Below are 23174 nucleotides of genomic sequence, written 5' to 3' on the forward strand. Positions count from 1 at the left end.
ACAAAATAATGGAACGGGAGGTCCCCAGCTATAATCATCCACACAGAAAGATTTTTTAGGAAATATCCACAGAGGAGAACACCTTTGTGAAAATCCCAGAACCTGGGGATGAAGCTGAAGCAGTCCTGTAGAGTACAAAAACCTGGAAAAGCCACACAAGCAGAGTAAGAAAAAATTTTGCTTTGACCACATTGTCCCTCCCCCAGACCAGCTCAGTGCCACACCTACAGAAATACCCTGGAGAAAAGAGAGCCTAAGGCAGACATCTAGTTCCCTAGGGTTTCAGGGCACAACCTACAAAGCACACTCTGGGCAACCAGCAAGACTAGACCATTGGGAATCATCTGGGAACAAAAGATGCTGGGGCTCATGGAGACCAGTGCATAGATCTTGGTGGGACACTGCATCCCTGTCAATAGCTCCACTCGACCAGAGAGACCAGCTATCAGGTCTGCCCATGTATGGAGCCAAGCTGACAAACCAATCTGGCCAAGAGTATAGTAAGAAGTTCTGCTCAGAAGACCAGCTGTAGAGGCCAACTTAAGGCCCTGCCTGATCACAGAGCACAGCCAGCAATCCCATCTGACAACAGATTTCAGTGACCCCACCCAAATGGAGGGCTCCCAACAAAGAAAAGTCTGGGACCAGATGATTTCATAGGTTAATTCTACCAAACATTTAAAGAAGAACTAATGCAGAATCTTCTCAAACTCTTCCGAAATTTAAAGAAAGAGCATCTTCCAAATGCATTTTACAAGGCAAGCATCACTCTGATAAGAAAGCCAGATAAAGAAACTACACGAAAAGGGCAATATCCCTGATGAAAATAGATGTAAAAATTCTCAAAAAATACTAGCAGGCCAAATTCAACAGCACATTAAAAGGATAACACATTATGATTAAGTGGGATTTACCCCTGGAATGCAAGGACGGACATTTCATCATATGCAAATCAATAAATATAATACACCACATTGACAGAATAAAGAATAAAATTAATGGATCATCTCAGTGAATGCAGAAAAAACATCTGACAAAATTCAACATCCTTTCATGATAAAAACTCTTAATAAATTGGATCTAGAAGGAATGTACCTTAGCATAATAAATGCCATATATGGCAAACCTACAGCTAACATCAAACTTAATATTACAATACTGAAAACTTTTCCTCTTAGATAAGTAATGAGAAAATAATGTCCACTATAACCACTTCTATTCAACATAGTATTAGAAGTACTAGCCAGGGCATTTAGGAAAAAAAAAAAAAAAGCATAAAAATAGGAAAGGAAAGGAAGAAGTAAATTTATATCTCTTTGAAGATGATATGATCTTATACATAGAAAACTCCAAGCAGTAAATTGTTATCACCAATAAATTCAGTAAAGTTGCAGCTTGCAAAATCAACACACAAAAATCACTAAACACTAACAAATCTAAAAGAGAAATTTAAAAAAAAATCCCATTCACAATTACACCAAAAACAACAAAATACTTAGTAATAAATTTAACTAAGGAGGTGAAGTATCTGCATATGTAAAACTATGAGACATTAATGAAAGAAATTGAAAAAAAAATAAAATGAAAAGATATCCTGTTTCATGGATTGGAAGAACTGATATTGTTACAATGTCCATACTACCCAAAGCAATCTTCATATTCAATGCAATCCTTATCAAAATTCCAATGGAATTTTTCACAGAAATAGAAAAATCAATCCTAAAATTCATATGGAGTCACAAAAGGCTCAAAATAGCCAAAGCAATCTTGAGAAAGAAGAACAAAGCTGAAGATAACACAATTTCATGATTTTGAAATATATTTCAAAGACATGGTAATCAAAACACTATGGTACTGGCATAAAAACAGACACATGGACCAATGGAATAGACTAGAGAGGTCAGAAATAAACCTACACATATATGGTAAACTAATCTTTGAAAAATGTGCCAATAATACATAATGTGCAAAGGATAGACTCTTCAATAAATGGTGTTGGGAAAACTGGATATCCACATGCAAAAGAATGAAATTGAACACTTATAACACTCAGAAAACTTAACTTGAAATGAATTAAAGACTTAAATGTAAAATGTGAGCCCTTGAAATTCCTAGAAGAAAGCTCTTTGACATTGGTATTGATAACAATTTTTTTGGATATGATACCAAAAGCACAGGTAACAAAAGCAAAAATAAACAAGTGAGACTACATCAAAAGAAAAACTTTCTATATAGCAAAGAAAACAATCAACACAATCAAAAGGCAACCTATGGAATGGGAGAAAATATTTGCAAATCATATATTTGATGAGGGGTTAATATACAGAACATAAACGAAACTCATACAATTCAACAGCAAAAGAAAGAAGAAAGGAAGGAAGGAGGGATGGAATTAAAGGAAACAATCCAATTTTAAAAATGGGCAAAGGATCTGAATAAATATTTTTCTAAAGGCATACAAATAGGTTATGTAAAGGTGCTCAACATAACTAGTCATCAGGGAAATGCAAATCAACACCACTGTTGGTGAGAATGTAAATTGGTGCAGCCACTATGGAAAACGGTATGGAGGGTTCTCAAAAAACTAAAAATAGAACTACTATATGACCCAGCAATTCCACTCAAAAAGATACATGCACCTTAATGTTCATAGCAACATTATTTACAATTGCCAAGATATGGAAGCAACCTAAATGTCCATCAACAGATGAATGGATAAAGAATATGTGGTGTGTATACATGTGCATGCAATAGAATATTACTCAGCCATAAAAATGAATGAAAATTTTCCATTTGCAACAACCTGGATGGACCAAGAGAGCATTATGCTTAGTGAAGTAAGACAGAGAAAGTCAAATACTGTAAAGTTTTCACTTATATGTGGAATCTAAAAAATAAAACAAATGAATGAATATAGGAAAATAGAAACAGACTCTCAGACACAGTGAACAAACGCAGTCACCAGTGGGGAGAGGGCAGAGGGTTGGGTGTAGGGACAAGAGAGGGGAAGGGGATTAAGAGGTACAAACTAGTAGGTATAAAATAAGATGGATGGATGTAATAATGTACAGAATAGGTAATATAGTCAATATTTTATAATAACTTTACATGGAATATAATCTATAAAAATGGAATCACTATGTTATAGACCTGAAACAAATGTAACATTATAAATCAACTATACTTCAATTTAAAAAAAAAGACAAGAAATAACAAATGTTGGCAAGGATGTGGAGGAAAGGAAACCCTTGTGTTGGCAGGAATGTAAATTGGTACAGCTACTACGAAAATCATTTGGAAATCTCCCCCCCCCCCGAATTAAATTAGAACTTCCGCTTGATTCAGCAATCCCACCTCTAGGTATATATCCAAATGGGAAATGAAATCAGTACATCGAAGAGATACCTGCACTCCCATGCTTGCCGCAGCACTGTTCACAATAGCCAAGACAGGGAAACAACCCAAATGTCTATCAACAGATGAATGGATTAAAAATGTCATTATACACACACACACACACATACACACACACAAACATGCACACATGCAGACACAGAGATATAAATAAAGGAATATTATTCAGCAATGAGAAAGAAGGAAATCCTGACCTTTGTGATCTAATGGATGAAACTGGAGGGCATCATGCTCAGTGAAATAAGTCAGAGAAAGACAAATACTGTATGACCTCACTTATATGAGGAGTCTAAGAAAGCCAACTCAGAGGAACAGAGAGGGTCCCAGCTTACCAGAGGCTGGGGGAGGGGGGAAAGGGGAGATGTTGATCAAAGGGTATAAGCTTCCAGTTATAGGATGGATAATTTCTGGGGATATAATATATAGTGTTGTGATTATTGTTAATAATACTATATTACATACTTGAAAGTTGCTAATGAAGTGGATCTGAAATGTTTCACCACATCTGCACATTGTTAGAGCTTGGAGATGAGGCCAGGGGCCGATGAACTCACAAGTACAGGTAGCGTGCTACCTGAAGGGCAAGCTTTTAACTAACACCACAAGGGTCTCAGGCCCAGTGAGTAGAGTTTGATGGGATTACTTGCTTCAAGTTTGGTTTTAATGTATGAAAGCTTTAAGGCAAGATGAAAACATTTTAAAAATGGCCTGTGTTTTCTTCTGCTTTTCTCCATTATTTCTTACTCGGCTTGGGCCTGTCAGGCATTACTTGGCCTTTCTGTTTGGGGACCAACCTGATGGATCCTGCTAGGAGATCCTAAAAAGGAAGCTCACTCCGTGGGTCTGATATGGTGGATGCTGGCCATGGAAGCCCTGTGCATGCGTGGTACCATCTCATGTGAATACCCCTGGGAGGTCATGCCTGACCTCTACTTCGGCAGAGATCCTGAAGAGACTTAAAAGGAAGAGCAGGCAGCAGCTGAGGATGATGTGACCAAGGAGGCATTTCAGGGAGAATGGACCACTCTGGCTCTTGAATTCACTGCTACTCAACCTAAGGTCACAGACTGCTCTGCAGGCATGCAGGTGCCCTCTGTGCCTGCCCAATAGTTCCCTACTGAGGCCTAGAGCCCTCAGCCCTCCACTGAAGACCGGCCTGCCGTTTCCACTGCCCAGGACACTGAAGGGGCTGAACAACCACTGAGCAGTCTTAAGCTGTTCTTCTGCAAACTCTTAAAATGGAAACAGGTTGATGGAAAATAAACAGTTTCTAAAAACTGAAAAAAAGAATGTTCTCACTGCAAAAAAGAAACGGTAAATATGTGATGTAATGGAAGTATTAGGTAATCATCTTACAAAAGTATATCAAATCAACACATTGTACCTCTTACGCTTACACAATCTCATGTCCATTATATCCCAAAATGCTGGAAAAATAAATTATACCAAAGAGATGAGAAAAATAATGAATAAGTTCTGGATATACAGCATAGTGACCATAGCTAATAATACTGAATTGTAGACGTTCCCTGATGGCCTAGAGGTTAAGGATCCAGCATGGCCACTGTTGTGGCTCAGGTCAGCACTGTGGTGCAGGTTTGATCCCTGGCCCAGGAAATTCCCCATGCCGCAGGCACAGCTTAAAAAAATACTGAATTGTGCACACGAAATTTTCTGAGAGTAGATCCTAAGGGTTGTCACTGTGCACACACAAAAATGTTAACTATGGGAGGCGATAAATGTGTTAATTAACTTGATTGTGGTAATCATTTTGCATGTACACATATCTAATCACCACGTTATACACTTTAAATATACGTAATTTTATTTGCCAATTATGCTTCAATAAAGCTGAAGGAAAAAAGGAATGCTACATCATTAAATACTGCAACATGCATAAAACTTGAAAATATTACACAAATTGAAAGAAGTCAGACGTAATAGGCAACATATTGTATGATTCCATTAATATGAAACAACCAGAATAGGCAAATCTATAGAGACAGAGAATCGATTAGTATTTGCTGACAGGAGCTGACAGGAGTGAGAACAGGAATGAATGACTGCTAATGGGTACAGGGTTCCTTTCTGTAGTGATGAAAATGTGCTGGAATTAGGTAGTAGTGATAGTTGCACAACTCCATAAATATACTAAAACCCACAGAACTGTATACTTTAAAGGGATTAATTTTAAAAAGACAGTAAAGAGCCAGGGAAAGGGAGACAGTCTCTCAATTGAGTAAGGAAATGCTCTATCCTGGGGCTCAGCGGGATCTGGTTTATCAATTCTCTTTCCCCGCAAGGGGTAAACCCACAATAAAAATCGACCTGGTAGTTTAGATCTCAGGCCAGTTCAGCAGAACAGTAAGTCAATGCCCTTATTTTTAAAAAAAGATATTTTGATTCCAGGAAGGCTATAAAATTGACCTTAGTGACTACTTAGGGCAGCTTAATGAGGAAGCACACGGAGGTCTATGCATGAGGGAGGGCTGCACCGAGAGGGAAGAAGGTAATGAGTCGGGGAATGATGGTTACACCAAAGAAAAACTCTAAGATTAGCCTCAATGTCCAGTGGGACAATATCATGAAACATTAATCTATTGCTAACTGATCTGCCACTTCATGGTTCCCCAAGGTCCTCTCCCAGCCCAGGCAACTAGACACTACATACTACCTGCTCCAGGGCAGGTTGTATGAATAGACATAGAAAAGCAAAGAACTGACCAGGGCTGAGATTCTGAACTTCTTTGTTGAATTTCTGAACTTCCTTGTCAAATTTCTGAACTGAAGACAGAGATAATTGTCTTCAGAGGAAATATTTTCTGTGGGTTGCAAGAGCCTATGTCTTTTGAGCCTCAGAAGACAAAGCTCTTCCTCTTGGTTTAAGCAACAGGAAAAGAGGGACATTCATCTCTCAGAACGAATTTCACCCTTCCCACCCAAATTTGTTGACGATTTCATGTGAGTGATGGAGTGGGCGTGGAGAAGGGGAGCAACCGTCCAGGAAAAATGTCAGACAGGCACCAGTGAGGTCTCCTAGGCCAGTTCTGAGTAGGAGGTGATGGAGCGCCCAGGTACATTTTGGAATCAAGATTAAGAAGGCCACATATGCCACGCACTGGGAGGCAGAAAGACAGAGGTACCTTCAAACCATCATGGCTCAGGAGAGCAACAGAAAGATGGATTCATGGTCACCTAGCAGATGGGCCTCACAGAATTTCCCATAAATCCCTATGACATGTGGCAACAGTTTACACAGCCGATTGCAGCTCACAGTGTTAGGGACCCGGAAGGGGCTCAGAGCTTTACACCTGGGAATGAGAACTGATGGGAATGGAACAGGTCAGCAGATAGTAGCGGGGAGGGGTGAGGAGGACAAAAACCAAGGCAGGAAAGGGCACATCTCAGGTCAGATGCCATTCTCGAGCCTCGGAGCCACCCCATCGTGTGTCTTAGACCAAGTTGTCTGGAAAGAAAGCCTGACGTAAAGCCTTTTCTTAGGAGTGTGATCTCAGGAATCACGGAATAAAGCAGGAAAGGAGCAGAACCAGAATAAACATGCATTACTGAGGCAGCCACTGCAAAAGCTAAGTGGCTTCTTGATCTCAAGGAATGTCTGAGGCTCTATGACACGCGTCTTCCTAGGCAAGAAATTGAGACGCGATTATCAACGTGTCCCCGTGCTCCCTGGGTCAAAGTGTTGCCTCACTGGGCACAAACGTCTCCCTATTTTCACGCTGTGCCTGCACATACTCTGAGTGATTTCTGAAACACCTCACATTTCAACATCAATCAGGAAAAAGGTGCTTAGTGGGTGATAAACTGGCCTCCTCTTTGACGGCTCTCTGAAATAACAAGAGGATCGGAAGGGCTGCATAAAAAGTGTCAGATGTACTTATGCGAGCACCTGAGCATGGAGGTGCCATTGTGGAGAGAAGGTGGAGAAAAGAACCCCAAGTTGACTGAGTATTCATTCCAAATCAGCTGTGAAATCCCAAGGCTACAGAAATTGACCTTGAACTGGCAAAATTGTTTTCTTCTTTGGAGCTAAGCTGGAGTCCAAAATAGAGAGGAAACTAGGTTACACCAAAATCATTGTACCCCTTCAATGTCTCAGTGTAGTGGCCTGTAAAACTCAGCTCTCCTAAGAATTCATTTAAAACATTCATTTGGGGTTCATAGATGCCAACTATGGCCTTTGGAATGGATAAGCAATGAGAGCCTGCTGTCTAGCACTGGGAACTAGATCTAGTCACTTAGGATGGAGCATGATAATGTGAGAACAAGAATGTATATATGTATGTGTGACTGGGTCACTTTGCTGTGCAGTAGAAAATGGACAGAACACTGTAAACCAGCTATGATGGAAAAAAATAAAAATCATTTAAAAAATAAAAAATAAATAAAATAAAACATTCATCCAACAAATATTTATTGAGTATCTATATCATGCAAGCCCATGCCAAGGTGTCACAGGGGGTATGAGGATAAGAAAAACTGAGTACCTGTTCCCAACTTGCTCATATTCTAGTGTAGAGAAAGATAGCCATATACCCAGTCCACTCCAGAAGGAAGAGCTAGCTACCTAAGCGCCAAAGCCAAACCCTCACCATGCTGAGGTTCCAGGCCCCTATCCGTAAAACAAACTTAGAATACCCAGCTTCTAAGATCGCTTCCCTCTTTGACATTCTGTGAACCTCTAAGTGTCACACAAAAGCAGATAAACCCACCATAAAAGCTGTATTGTTTGTTCCAAATCATGCTCCCCAAATCCGTCTTGCAAGGGAAATTATTGCAGAGAAAGCAGAATGGGAACCTGCTAGTCCTCATGTCACTTGTCGGAAACAAAGCTGACACGGCATCAAAACGGCCAACCGACAAGTGAAAAATTCCAGCAGAACTATTCTCTGACCTCACACAGGGAGAGAAAAAAGGAAGCTTTGAAAACCAAATCCATAACACATTATGGACATAATATACATTAAATACTGTCTCCTAAGCAACCATGAAGTATCTTGAATAGTTGCAAAGTCAGCCAGCACAATGGGTTACTAATCATAGTATTTATTAACTGCTTGCCTGATGTTTCTTAACCATTGATTATCCAAATTAACTTTATCCATTCACAAGATCTCATTCCTGCTGTCCAGTTCCAATTCTGCCCTTTCTTTCCCTAAATCCCACCTACGCCAACCATCCTTTCATGGCTCTCCAAGTCATAGTATTTAGTGAAATATATATTTTTCATTTGTGTGTGTGTGTGTGTGTGTGTGAGTGTGTGTGTGTGTATGAAGGTACTGCCTACTAAAATTTTTAGTTAGAAAAAATACCAATGGCATTAAGTGAGTAACATGCCACTGGATCAAGAAAGTCCCCAAATTTAATGCCACTGTGTACTTATGTCCCATAAAATTTTACTGAAACATCCTAGATAATATTCCTTTTTTTTGTGTGTGTGTGTGTGTCTTTTTAGTTATTTCTTGGGCCGCTCCCATGGCACATGGAGGTTCCCAGGCTAGGGGTCCAATCGGAGCTGTAGCCACCGGCCTACGCCAGAGCCACAGCAACGCGGGATCCGAGCCGCGTCTGCGACCTACACCCCAGCTCACGGCAACGCCGGATCGTTAACCCACTGAGCAAGGGCAGGGACCGAACCCGCAACCTCATGGTTCCTAGTCGGATTCGTTAACCACTGCGCCACGATGGGAACTCCAATATTCCTTATTTTCTAAGCAAAACTTTACTAGTATGAAATACTGGATCTAGGAAAAATTTCTGATACACACTCCTAATTTTTGAGGGGTAAGCAGACTAAATAGTTTGACATGTACCAACTGAGTTCATCAGCCATACTTGTACTAAAATAGTTTGAATAAATACCTTGAATTCTCTCACACAAAACTGAATTTCTCTAGATTTAAGGAGTATCTTCAGTTCCCCCAATAAAGGGACCTTTATATTTCAGACTTGGCAACAGAAAGTATGTTTCTAATACACTTTTGTTCCAAATGTTATCTTTTCCTTAAATACAGAACAAAGGAAATGACGCATCTCCCTTGACACACTGTAGAACATTTAGAACTAGCAAAGGAATATTTCTGTCTCATTTGTCTTTTTCAAGGCTAGTGATTTTGTGGAATCACTGCATCATGGTGTAAATGATGTATGAAATGAAAATGGCCAGTTTCCTTTGCATGGACTATACAGAGGTTACTTTGTAATTGACTTCTAGACCTGACTATTTGCTATTGTGAAGAAAGTTCTTTGCTCTCAGGTCATCTTGATGCAGCAGCAGATAGGGTCCTATGAAGACCTGAGGGACTCTGATGTTAGGGTACCAATCCGTGTAACTAGGTTACTGGTTTAATTTTTAAACCGCGAGGTACCCCTCAGGATGGAAAGGTCAAAACTGTGCACAGTCATGCACCGATTTTAAGATTTGGTTAAAAAATGGAGATATGGTAACAAAAAAGCTGAACTGAGTGTCAGTGTTTTGTTATAAATGTAATAAAATGTCCCTTCGCCCAGAGTTCTCCATATGAATTCCCCATGGGTTTGTGCATATGCACATTCTCATCAAAGCAGAGACAATGTTGATACATTTGGCTGATAAGGATGAAACGCTGGGATTACATAGCATTTCCAAAATATGTCATCTACTGTCCAAACAAACTCCTAGCATATCATAGAATCTTGCAAATAGAGGAGACAGTAAGATGCAAATCTCATGCAAGGAATTTTAATAAATGTGGAATGGACCATGCTTCAGTTACTCATTATTGTTTTCTCACAAAATGTCAATATAAACTTACTAAGAAGCTGTTGCATAATGTGTCCCTCAATCTACTCACATATTACAGTTTCAATTAATATAATTTACTTCTTAAATTTACTACCCGCTGTACCAAGATGGCAGAGAACGCGTTCTTCAAGATAAATGACTCAGTGATTATAATCAACTGTCCCATAAGCATCCCAGAGCTGAGAAAAGGCAGAATTTAATGAGGTCACGGTAGAAGAGACTGCTGTTTAAGTGTTCAAAATCATTTATGTTGAAAACGACTTTATACTAAAGAAAAAAATATGGGAAGACAGGGTCAGCAACAGAGCTGCTGTATTGCTTTAGCAGGAGCCGAAGAGTTTGGTGAAGCCATCTGTGATGGGAGACTCATTTGGATACCAGGCACAGGGTGAGGGGAGCAGCCACTCAGGGATGTTGCGGGCTGAATGCAGACCAGCAGCCCCGCGTTTCCACCTCTTGATCAGGTCCTCTTGCCAAGGCAGAAAAATACAGGGTGGGCGGTTGGACGATTGCCACGTTCTGCCTTTTGAATTTAGTCTAAATTGAATCAGGTGATGAAGGCACAGGAAGAACTCATGACGGCTAGAGCAGGAAAAAGCAGCTTTCAAATAAATGAGGTAGTCAGTTAGTGAAATAAAAAGGCAGCTGTGGTTCCTAAGAGACTTAAAACTCAGCTCAGGGAAGCGGAGGCAGAGGTGCAGGGCAAAGGAAAGCTTCTGATTAGAAGATGACATTTAGAAGCAAAATATTCTATAACTCAGGACATTTTCTCAGACAGTCCAGAAGTGGAAGAAATATTTAGAAGCCACTTATCCCTTGCAGCAGAAATTAATAGAACATTGTAAGTTGAGTATCATAGAAAAAAATTAAAATTTTAAAAACAAACAAAAAGAAGTCACTTATCCTTGATTCAAAAGCCTAATAACATATATTTTTTATATCCTTTATTAACTACCCATCTCTCTTATTCTCTTTCCATAATAGTTTTTCTTCACAAAACAGTCTCCAAAATAATACAAATTCTGTATAATGCGTATACCAAAATCATTGCTTTTCTACGGACCACAAATAGCTAATTAAAAAAATTTGAATAACTTGTTAATTGTACTAATAGGAACCATGCATATTATATGAAGAAAACTAGAAAAGAAGATACAAACTACTATGCTGAAAATAAGCTACAAAGATGTATTGTACAACATGGGGAATATAGCCAGTGGTTTTGTTTGTGTGTGTGTGTGTGTGTGTGTGTGTGTGTGTGTGTGTGTGTGTCTTTTTGCCATTTCTTGGACCGCTCCTGCGGCATATGGAGATTCCCAGGCTAGGGATCTAATCGGAGCTGTGGCCGCCAGTCTACGCCAGAGCCACAGCAACGCAGGATCCGAGCCGCGTCTGCAACCTACACCACAGCTCACGGCAACGCCAGATCCTTAACCCACTGAGCAAGGGCAGGGACCGAAAGCGCAACCGCATGGTTCCTAGTTGGATTCATTAACCACTGAGCCACGACGGGGACTCCTATAGCCAGTGTTTTACAATAACTTTAATGGAGTATAATCTAAAATTTTTGAAGTGCTATGCTATACACCTGAAACTAATATGATAAGTAAACGATGCTTCAGTTAAAAAACTTAGAAAACATTTATGAGAAATATAAATAATTTGAATCATGGAGAAACAATCTGAATGAAGAATAGCTATTATGAGGATGGCAATAATTCCCAAGATAGTATGTATTTTTACAAATATTTCTAATAATAATGCCAATGGAAAAAATACCAGCAGAATTGTTTGAAACTTTCTGACATTACTCTTAAACTTCTGTCTGGAGGAGAAATTAAGCAAGAGTATGAAATATTAGAAAAAATGAATGAAAAAAGAAACTTAACTCTACAAAATGTTAAAATCTATTATCAAGCTATAATAATAAAAATAGTGGAGTAATAAAATGGAAATGTCCTTTTCCACTTAATTGGCAAGGATTTATTAATGCAGTACTCTAGGGCTATGCTATTTATTATGTTAGTAGCTAGCCATTGATATATGGCTAGTCCAAATTGAGATGTGCTGTCAAGTGTAAAATATACACTGGAATCCAAAGGCTTAGTGTGGAAAAGAAGTAAAATACCTCACTAATAATTTTATATTGATTGTATATTGAAATGATATGTTTTGGGTATACTGGGTTAAATAAAATATACTATTAAAATTATGTCACCTGTTTTTTTTACTTTTTTAATATGGTTACTAGGAACTTTTTTTTTTTTTGTCTTTTTGCTATTTCTTGGGCCGCTCCTGCGGCATATGGAGATTCCCAGGCTAGGGATCTAATTGGAGCTGTGGCCGCCAGTCTACGCCAGAGCCACAGCAACGCAGGATCCGAGCCGCGTCTGCGACCTACACCCCAGCTCACCACAACGCCGGATCGTTAACCCACTTAGCAAGGGCAGGAACCGAACCCGCAACCTCATGGTTCCTAGTCGGATTCGTTCACCACTGTGCCACGACGGGAACTCCAGGAACATTTTTAAATTTAATTTTTAATATAAATTATACGTACAGTCTACAACATGCTAATTATATATATATACACACACACACACAAGTTAATTAACATGTCATCTCGTATAGTTACCTTCTTTGTGGTAGGACATTGTAAATTTCAGGTGTAGCTTACATTACAATTTTACTGCACAGTGCTACTTTATGGGAATTAGGGAGCAAAATAGCTGGTGGGAATACAAATCACTACAGCAGGATGTCCAGATGGCATTTCAGCCGTATGTACCAAACGCACTTATTTTAAAATGTGCCATACCCTTTGACCCAATAAGTCCATCTCTAGGGATCTATCTTAAGAAAGTATCAGAGATAGAACAATTAGAAAGACAGATGGATGGGTAGATAGATAGGTGGATAATTAGTTTGTTTTTGTTTTTGTTTTTTTTTGGTCTTTTGTCCTTTTAGGGCCACACCCATGGCATATGGAGATTCCCAGGCTAGGGGTCAAATCTGAGTTGTTGCTGCCAGCCTATGCCACAGTCACAACAACACCAGATCCGAGCCGCATCTGCAAACTTTACCACAGCTCACAGCAACGCTGGATCGTTAACCCACTGAGCGAGGCCAGGGGTCGAACCTGCAACGTCATGGTTCCTAGTCGGATTCGTTTCTGCTGTGCCACGATGGGAACACCATGATAATTGATATTTAAAAATATAGTGAGGAGTTCCCGTCGTGGCGCAGTGGTTAACGAATCCGACTAGGAACCATGAGGTTGCGGGTTCGGTCCCTGCCCTTGCTCAGTGGGTTAACGATCCGGCGTTGCCGTGAGCTGGGGTGTAGGTTGCAGACGCGGCTCGGATCCCGCGTTGCTGTGGCTCTGGCGTAGGCCGGTGGCTACAGCTCCGATTCAACCCCTAGCCTGGGAACCTCCATATGCTGCGGGAGCGGCCCAAGAAATAGCAACAACAACAACAACAAAAAAGACAAAAGACAAAAAAAATAAAAAAAAAAATAAAAATATAGTGAAAGACTAGAAAAGCATAACTACTCAATAACAGGGAAATAATTAAATTATAATATGTTCATTTAGCAACATGAACTACATGTGATACAAAGTGAAAAAAGCAAGAAATAAAACTGCATGTGTATTATTATCCCAAACGTGTAAAGAACAGGTACACACACACATTCACATACCTGGAAATAAAAGACTGGGTGAAGCTGCACAGGCACATTAACTCTTTCCTCTGGGTTATAAAATTACCAGTTATTTTTGTCTTTTTTGTATATGTATTTGCAAAGTTTTGATAATAAGCGTATATTCACTTTAATTAAAAATTAAACTCCATTTTGAAAAAAGCCTCATTTTCCGGTTTGTTCAAATTGACACAAATCACAGCTAGCTAATAAGGAAATCTCTAATGAGCAATGAAACCCTTAAGGAGGAACCATATGTTTGCTTGGGGAATATCTTGATTGCGTTTAAATGACAGCCCCCAAATAGTTTAAGATTCCCAGTGGGGTCAGCTTTCAACATGAAAGTCAAACCACTTTAACCGACCTTTTACCCTTGTCTAGTTTTTTGTTTTGTTTTGTTTTGTTTTGCCAAGTACCTGTTGAGTCAGGGGGGCTTAACAAGCAAAGGAAACTCACTCAGAACAGATGACTAACAGGTGCAACGGACATGAGTTTTAATGTCTTCCCACCTCATTACTCAACATAAAGTGTTTTAAATGCCCACAGATTATTCAGCTGTAGAAATAACTGGCTTCGTTTTGCACTCTGATCCATGAGTAATTAGCTTATTTCTCATGCTTTCTGCTGGTAGAGATGTCAGGGACATCTCCTGGAATATGACTGGTGGGAAAAGACCAATTAATCTTAAGTGAGAACAAATGTCCAACTTTGCCTTAAATCACTGAGGTCGGCTCACCTTCATCCTGAAGTCTCCAGTTCACGCCCCAAAGAAGTGTGTTAATTTCATGTGCGTGGGCATCAAAAAGAGTCTCTCTGATCCAAGCTTTTGAGGCAATGCCACAATGAAGATTCATCCAATCCAAGAAACCAAAGGCAGGCAGAGGAGCTAGTTAGGTAGACTTATGCATAGCAACAGAAGCGAGAAATGGCTTGGTTTGCCATATCATATTCGAACATTTTCAAGAAGAGCTATTTTACATTGCACAAAAGAAACGTTTTCCATTCATAACTCTAGAGATCTGCACTGTAAATCTCACTAGCTACTTTTCGAAACACGATCTGTGACTATTGTTCACAGTTGAAAGCATTTTCACTTTACCATTGAAAACTGAGCATCGTGCAGGAGCAATCTTGCTCTTGAGCTTGGAAGAAAGCCACCCCGCAAACTCAGGGTGGATTCACTCATTAATACTAAAAACCTTGAAGAATCTTTCTTACCTAGAATCTAGCCCTGATATTAACTGATTATTTGTGACAAAACCAGGTTTAAAGAGGTCAAATCTAGGCAATATCTGATGTGACTCTCTTGCCTCATGCAGCAAAGGGTGAACTGAATACCAAAAAGAGAACCGGGTTGGGCATTATTTTCTGAGCCTCAGTTTCCTCATCTCTTCAGTTCTGACAATCCATGATTTGTGCTTCCATTAGAAGGCACTCTTGAAAATTAGAATCATACTGCCCTGTATTTCTTTGTGTCTATAAATCATCTAGGCAATATATACTACCTAACCAACACTCATAAATAATATGGCTTTTAATGAAACTATGTCTTGCTTGAAATAGTTTATACTATCTGTCTTTTACTTCCCTAATTAGTCCTAAAAAACTCACTACATAATTAACCTTTACAAATCTGATTGTACATTTTCAGATTCGCTTTGCCTCTCAAATCCCCTTTAAATAATCAGCTTGCTGAAAACACTCTCTCTACATGAGATCCAATACTGGGTAGTAAATGCACCCATCATATAATTCCAGGTCAAACTGAAACTAAAACAGAGCAGTCCTCTCAGATTTAATCAGATTTTCTTTGCAAACAAATTAGTGTTCTCTGTCTGCTAAAAAATTAAACTTATGAATTTATACGAGGAAATAATCAGTCGCTCAACATCAACCAAAGGGATGTTTCATCAAGGTAAAAATTTGATATCCAAATCTCATATGTCTTATTCCCATTAAAATACTTACTTTTGCTCTTCAACAAAAATGGCTCAAACTAGGAGTTTGTTTTTCAACCCGTAAAAGTGATCAATAGAATTCAATTTTGTAAGCAAATAGCCTTTTTTCACACACATGAATTTATCATTGGCTCATTTCTTTTTGTAATAGTTGGATTTTACCAGACCGCCACTATTTGTAACCATTATTCCTTTAAATAGTCCTAAAGTACATTTTGCAAAAGTGCCATGTCTACGCCCTTCATGTCCTTCTACTACTGTCTCAGTAAACAGCAGGGGAAATGTTTTTTGCCTAGCATAAGAAATTCAAAATATCATGTGAACTACACACTACTACATGATGCACATTATCTTGAGACAGACTTCATGGTACGGTGACACAAACACCAGGTTTATAATCCAATAGACTGGGGTTCCCAGGCCAGCTCCACTACACACAAGGTGCCTGACTTAACTCAGTCTGGGTTCCCCCGTCTTCCAAATAAGGAGAATATACCCTACTTGGAGGCTATTGTAAAGGTCAAAGGATTGCTACATCAAATGGATACTTAGGGTTCTTGCTTTCATAAAAGGCAAACTAAGCAACTGAGCCACCTCTACCACTGAGGATAAGTACCATGTTGCAAAAATATTAAGAACATCTTTTTAAAGCATTGGAAAGCTAATAATATCGTGAGAAATGGCCAGCAGCCAAAATCTCAGGGACAAATAGAACTTGGAGAAGAACTCAAAGCCATCTTAATTCAAAGGGTTTATATGAATTCAAAAGGAAAAGCTGAGGAATTCAGCTGCACTTTTGGTAGCTTCGTAGGCCTAGAGCAACCCAACCAAAATCAAAACCTAGAGCCTACCAAAATCACTGATTTTGATAAACCATCATTTTTAGGCTAAAACACCAAAAGACCTCACTTCCAAAGTTAGTGTGAAATAAAAACAAACAATCTTTCATCCTGAATTGCGGCCTAGTTTTGCAACATCTCAGATGCCCAGGGAAACTCAACCTCAAAAATAGAAGTAGAATGTATAATTTTGAAACCAGTTGAGGGGAAAAAATGGAATGAGATAATCAGTCTAGTTGAAATCAAGAAAAAAAGGGAAAAACAAAATATAGAACAGACAAGACAAATAAAAAGCTTAAAACAAGACGATGGATTTAACCTAAATATATCAGTAGTTATAATCAATGAAAATGGACAAACTAATTACAAGAAGAAGATTATAAGATTTTTTTTTTTTAAATTCCAGCATGGGCTATTTTCAAGAAACAAATCTAAAGCATAGTGACATGTAAAGGTTGAAAATATGAAGGCAGAGAAATATATTATTTAAACACTAACAAAAGAAAGCTCATATAGCTATATTAATATCAGACAAATTTTTACTTCAATGCAAAATCAATATAGCAATAAAGAGGATCACTACTTAATGATATAAGGTTTAAATAACCAGTAAGCCTAAGCAATCCCAAATTTGTATACAACTAAGACCATAAACTAAAAATGCATAAACCAAAATTTAACATAAATACAGGGAAAACCAGACTTAGGTACAATTATACTGGAATATTTAACATATAGCTCTCCATGACTGACAGAATAATCAGCAAGTAAATATACAGAAAAACATTAACAACCTCATAAACAAAATTGACCGAGTGTAAGTATTTAGATCAGTGTACAAAACAACTGGAAAATATACATTCACTTCAGGAACATATAGAATAGTTACCAAAAGTAGTATATATTGTAAGCCATAAAGCAAGTCTCATTAAATTCTAGAGCACTGAAATCTTACAAAGTATCTTCTCAGACCACTGGACAAATAAGTGAGAAATCAATTTTTTTTGGCTGCAACTGTGGCATGCAGAAATTCCAGGGCCAGAGACCAAATCCATGCCACAGCAGTGACAACGCCAGATCCTTAGCCACTAGGCCACCAAGGAACTCTGAGAAATCAATAGAAATCAATTAAAAAATACAAAAAGCAAAAAAATCCCCAAGAGCATTAAAAAATACTCTTCTAAGAAACCCATAGTCAAAGAATAAATAATAATACAAATTTTAAGTTTTTTGAACTAAATTATAATACTACATATCAAGACTCATGATACAGAGCTAAATCAGCACTTAGAACGATATAGCCTTAATAGCATGTGTTAGAAAAACAGGATAATTTTTAAATAAATGAGACTAAAATTAAGAAAGAGCAAAATATACCCCCCAAAATAATAGCAGCAATGAAATAATAAAATAGAAAACGAACACAAAAATGCAGAGCATCAAAACCCCAAAATTTTAAATAAAACAAACAAAATGTGCAATCTTATGATGAGAATGATTAAAAGATAAAATGTATTATTAAATCTAAGATATGAAAAGAGGACATGAGTACAAATATGACATGAAAAATAAGATGTTATTAAGAATAACATTCCAATAGGTCTAATGTAAACAAAATGGGGAAGTTCCTAAAAAATTACCAAAATTCAAAAAACTTACCAAAATAGCCTTAATAAGAAACAGAACATATGAACAGTCCTATAATTCCTTCGTGTACATGTGTGCACACACACACACAGAGGCACACACAAAAAGTCAGAGATCAATGTCATTATCAATTTTCAAGTTCCATCAATCATTAGAGGAGGAAAAATTCCAGTCTTTTATAAGTGTTCCAGAAAATGCAAACAGAGAGTAAACCCTCTAACTCATTTTATAAAAGTTAACATAATTTGTATACCTAAACTTCAGAATCTTCAAAAACTGGAACCACTCAAAAGCCCTTCAATGAGTAAATGGATAAATACATTGTGGAATATCAATATAATTGAATGCTACTTAGCAATAAAATGAAATGACGTGTGTGTGTATAAAATCTGATTTATAATAAAGGTAGTGAAAGGTAATTTTTTCAGTTAACGATCTTGGTGTAGGACAATTGAGTATCCACATGGAAAAAGTGAAATTAAACCTCTAACTCACCCCTTGAATGATCAGCTCCAGGTGGGCTATGAACTTAAACACAAAAAGGCAAATGTATAAAAGCTTTTCCAAGATAAGACAGAAAAACACAATAGGAAAGATTCCTTACAAGAGACGCAAAAGGCATGAAGCACAAATACACTATTGATAAATTCTTTCAAGTTTAACTCATGTCAGAATTCCGCAAAACTGTTCCACAAAACTACCTTAAAATCGTCAGTCCATTAAATGACAATAGGCAAGCTATAGAATGTAAGAAGGTATTTATGATGCATATAATTAGTAAAGGTCTCATATCCAGAATGTAAAGATACTCAAAAAATAAATAAGAAAAAATAGGCAAAAGCACGAAGAAGTCCAAATAGTGAGTCTATGTATAGAAGGAGCGCATGATCGGAGCACATGTCTTGGGGCATCTAGGTGCCGGCAATATTCTCTTCTATCTACTCGATTGCTAGTTACGCAGATGTTTGATTTATAAATATTCACGATTGTATATATTTGCATATTTGTGATGCAAGTTTTGTATTTCATAAAAAGATTTTTTAAATAACCAAAATATATTTATAGCCAATTATTTCAATAGCATTTTCTAGCAAAAGCAGATAAAATGGTAAATTGTCCTTAGTTTTATTTATAACAGGCATTTACATTAGGTAGGGGGTTAAGGTTGCATTGGTTCTAATTCACTGGTGCCATAGCAAGCTATTTTTAATGATGATTTTGTGTGGGGGGGTGTCCGCTGCCTGTGGAAGTTCCTGGGCCAGGGATCAAACCCGTGCCACACTGGATCCTTATCTGCTAGGCCACCAGGGAACTCCTTTAACAACAATTTTTACATGAAAAATTTTCTTCCTATTCAAGTTCAAATCACCTGTGTTTTCACCCATTCTTACTTCTTGGAGTAAGAATGTGCGTTTGTCATCTAGCCCAACTACTTCCCAGCTGCGGGATCCTGGCTGAACAAGCTCCTTTGCCTCTTTGAGCCCGTTTCCTCTTCTTTATGCAGGTAATAATTGTATCTCTGTCTTCAGATTCTGGAGAGGATTAAATCAGATGCCTCGTGTAGAGTGTTGGCATGTAGTAAACATTCAGTACCCGCTAATTATAATCATTGTTGTTGTTTTTAATATTATATAATTATAATACTCTTACTCCCCAGCCAATTTAGGTGAGAGCAGTCAGTGAATCCTGGATTGTATTCTGGCCTGCGCTGCTTCACAGCTGGCGATCTTCGCCAAGCTCTTTAACCTCTCAGAGTCTCCATTTCATCACATGTTAAGTGAGGATAAGTATAGCTCTTTAGTTGTAGGCCTCAAATGAGAAAACAGGTACTGCAAAATCTCAGTGCCTGAAATAGAGCAGATACCCCGCGGCACAGTAATATTACTGCCGAGGAGGTCCCTGTGGCATAACATCGCGGCAGAAGCTCAGAGAGCAAGCCACCAACTCAAATTTCCTAAATGAAACCTTTGCTCCTCGAGCATTCTCAAGATGTTACAGCTACAGCTGTTCTGCTATTTCTCATCAAATATCATGAAGCTATTCCCCAGCCCCAAGGTTTCACGTTATTGATGGATGTTGGTATGCCAATAGAAATGATAGAAAATTGTACCTATTCTGAAAATTAATCTAATTATAATCTCTGCACAATCATCTGTCACTTGACTCAGACTCTGACATCAATTCTATGACCTTGGTATGTTATTAGCTATGTGACATTCAGGCAAGTTACCTCTCTGGATCTGTTTGCACATCTGTAAAATTGAGGTAGTAATATTGAAAATTATTGAGGCCTACTAACACTGGGTACTACATTGGGTGTTTAACAGATATTAGCACATTTCGCCTTTTGTTTATTAATTTGGCCACACCGGTGGTTTGCGGAAGTCCCCAGACCAGGTATCAAACCAAGGCACAGAAGCAACAACTGAATCCTTAACCACTAGGCCACCAGGGAATGCCTCTATATTAGCATACACAATAAAAGATTGGTAGTAGTATTGTTGTTGTTGTTGTTTCCACTTTATATATGAGAAAACTGAAACTCAGAGAGGTTAACTGCCTATGGTTATGTTGTAGAAAAATCAAGACTCACGTCCAGATCTCTCTATTGCCAAAACCCAATCTGCTACACTTCATTGCTTCTCAATTAATGGAATACCTACCATGTGGTCAGCAATCTACACTCACCATCCTTATAAATGTGAAAGATCAAAGGAGCTGTTCCTTGCAAGATGCTTGGCACAGGGCCTGACACAATGTAGACACACACAAAAAAGTGCAAAGCCCATAGCCTTCCAACTGTCTTCCGGTGCTGTCTTTCAAAAAACAAAACAAACAAGACACTAGGCTCTTGATTGGATAATAGGAGATGCAAGGCTTCTGTTCTTCCTACATATCTAACGTTGAGTCCTTCTATTCAGCAATATATGTAGTAACATTGCTACAAAAACATCTTGGACTGTTAGTGAGCAGAAACCCATTTCACCTGGAAGATTCAAATGGCCTCTTCCTTTTTTAATTGAGCAAAAAACGATACTCAGTGTTTTTATGTCATAGCAAAAATTCATGAACTCATGAAGACAGTCATTCCAAGTGCTTCAGAGGACCTCTGAAATTGTATGCAAAGTGTGTAAGTTTGATCACCAGTTCATTTTTCTGGAAATAGGATTCTTAACTTTCCTAAGATTTGTATATCTTATGATCCCGAATGCTTCGGAAAAACCATCATAAAATAAATTTAGTGTTTCTGAAGCCTAGGTGTTTTCATTGCCTCCTTTGCACCCCATTGATGAGGAAGGGATCCCCCTAGGTCAAACAGGTAACACTTGACACCGGAAAGATGAGATAATATCATTTCATCAGTCACTTAGACTCACAGGCCAAGAAAGGAGGACATTGCCTGCCAGGCAGGGACACACAGGGTTGGTACTTGGAAACGGGACGAATATGATTTGATTTGAAGTATCAAGAGGGTGGGGTGCCCTTGGTTATATGGGAGGATGTGATTGGCTTGTTTGAATAATTCCACAGGCTGGCAGGAAACTGGAATAAGAAGGAACTGCACTTAGTCCGTGTGATAAGGAAGTTTGTTTGACCAAAGGACCTTATTCACAGGAGCAGACTGGGAAGGGAAACTTGCCACTAGTCCAGTCAAGGCCCTCCCGATACTATCAGCTGTCAAGGCAGCACAAAAAAAACAATCCTTAATTTTAGGTCTTATACCACAATAGATTGGTCCAGTCTTAAAACCACACATCATCTTTCACTTTGTAGCTCCTCTTTTAAAAGTTATGAAAACAACCACGATTGCACAACACAGGACTGTTTTTAATACAGAAAAATTAAAAACAATGTAAACATCTATCATTGGGGAAATGGTTAAATTTTGGTACACTCATATAATGGAGTACTATCCAGCCATTAACATTATAATGCAGAAAAAAATATGACATGAAACCATCTCTAGATTTTAAACAGGTTCTAAAGTACAAAATATTTGACTCTATTTTATGTTTATTTGTTTATTTATTTATTGTCTTTTTGCCATTTCTTGGGCCGCTCCCTCGGCATATGGAGGTTCCCAGACTAGGGGTTGAATCCGAGCTGTAGCCACCAGCCTACACCAGAGCCACAGCAACACAGGATCTGAGCCACGTCTCCAACCTACACCACAGCTCACGGCAAGGCTGGATCCTTAACCCACTGAGCGATGCCAGGGACCGAACCCGCAACCTCATGGTTCCTAGTCGGATTTGTTAACCACTGAGCCACGATGAGAACTCCTATTTTCTGTATATTTGTATAGAAAAATATGCTAGGATCATATGTACCCAAATGTTACCAATGATTCCCTCTAACAGATGGGACTGCAGGTGATTTTTACCTTTTCCCTTTTGCGTGTGTACATTCTCCACAATTTTCTGTCATAAAGATGTGTTACTTTTGTAAAACCAAAAAACTTTCATCCATTCAATTCACCAATTGCATGTTTGACCTAACACAAAAGCAACCATCAGTCTTACAGAGGTAAACAAGTTTTTTTTTTTGGGGGGGGTGAGGAATCAAGATGTTGTTTTAAAAATTAATGCTGATAGATATCACCTCGGATCTGTTAGAATAGCCATCATCAAGAAGTCAAGATATAATAAGTGCTGGCAGGGATGTAGAGAAATGGGAACTCTTAGAAACTGGTGCAACCACTCTGGAAAACAGTATGGAAGTTCCTCAAAAAATTAAAAATGGGATTACCCTATGATCCAGCTACTTCTGGGTGTATCCAGAGGAAAGGAAAACAGCATATTGAAAAGATAT

General features: G+C 38.5%; 1 non-coding gene across 1 annotated transcript; it reads left to right on the forward strand.

Moving 5' to 3' along the window:
- Window positions 1–3918: 3918 nt before the first annotated feature.
- Window positions 3919–4068, forward strand: LOC125118998 (small nucleolar RNA SNORA62/SNORA6 family). The gene has a single exon (XR_007132963.1). It is a non-coding gene; the product is annotated as a small nucleolar RNA SNORA62/SNORA6 family (small nucleolar RNA).
- The last annotated feature ends 19106 nt before the right edge of the window (window positions 4069–23174 follow it).

Source organism: Phacochoerus africanus, chromosome X (genome assembly GCF_016906955.1).
Source record: "Phacochoerus africanus isolate WHEZ1 chromosome X, ROS_Pafr_v1, whole genome shotgun sequence".
NCBI classification, from domain to species: domain Eukaryota; kingdom Metazoa; phylum Chordata; class Mammalia; order Artiodactyla; family Suidae; genus Phacochoerus; species Phacochoerus africanus.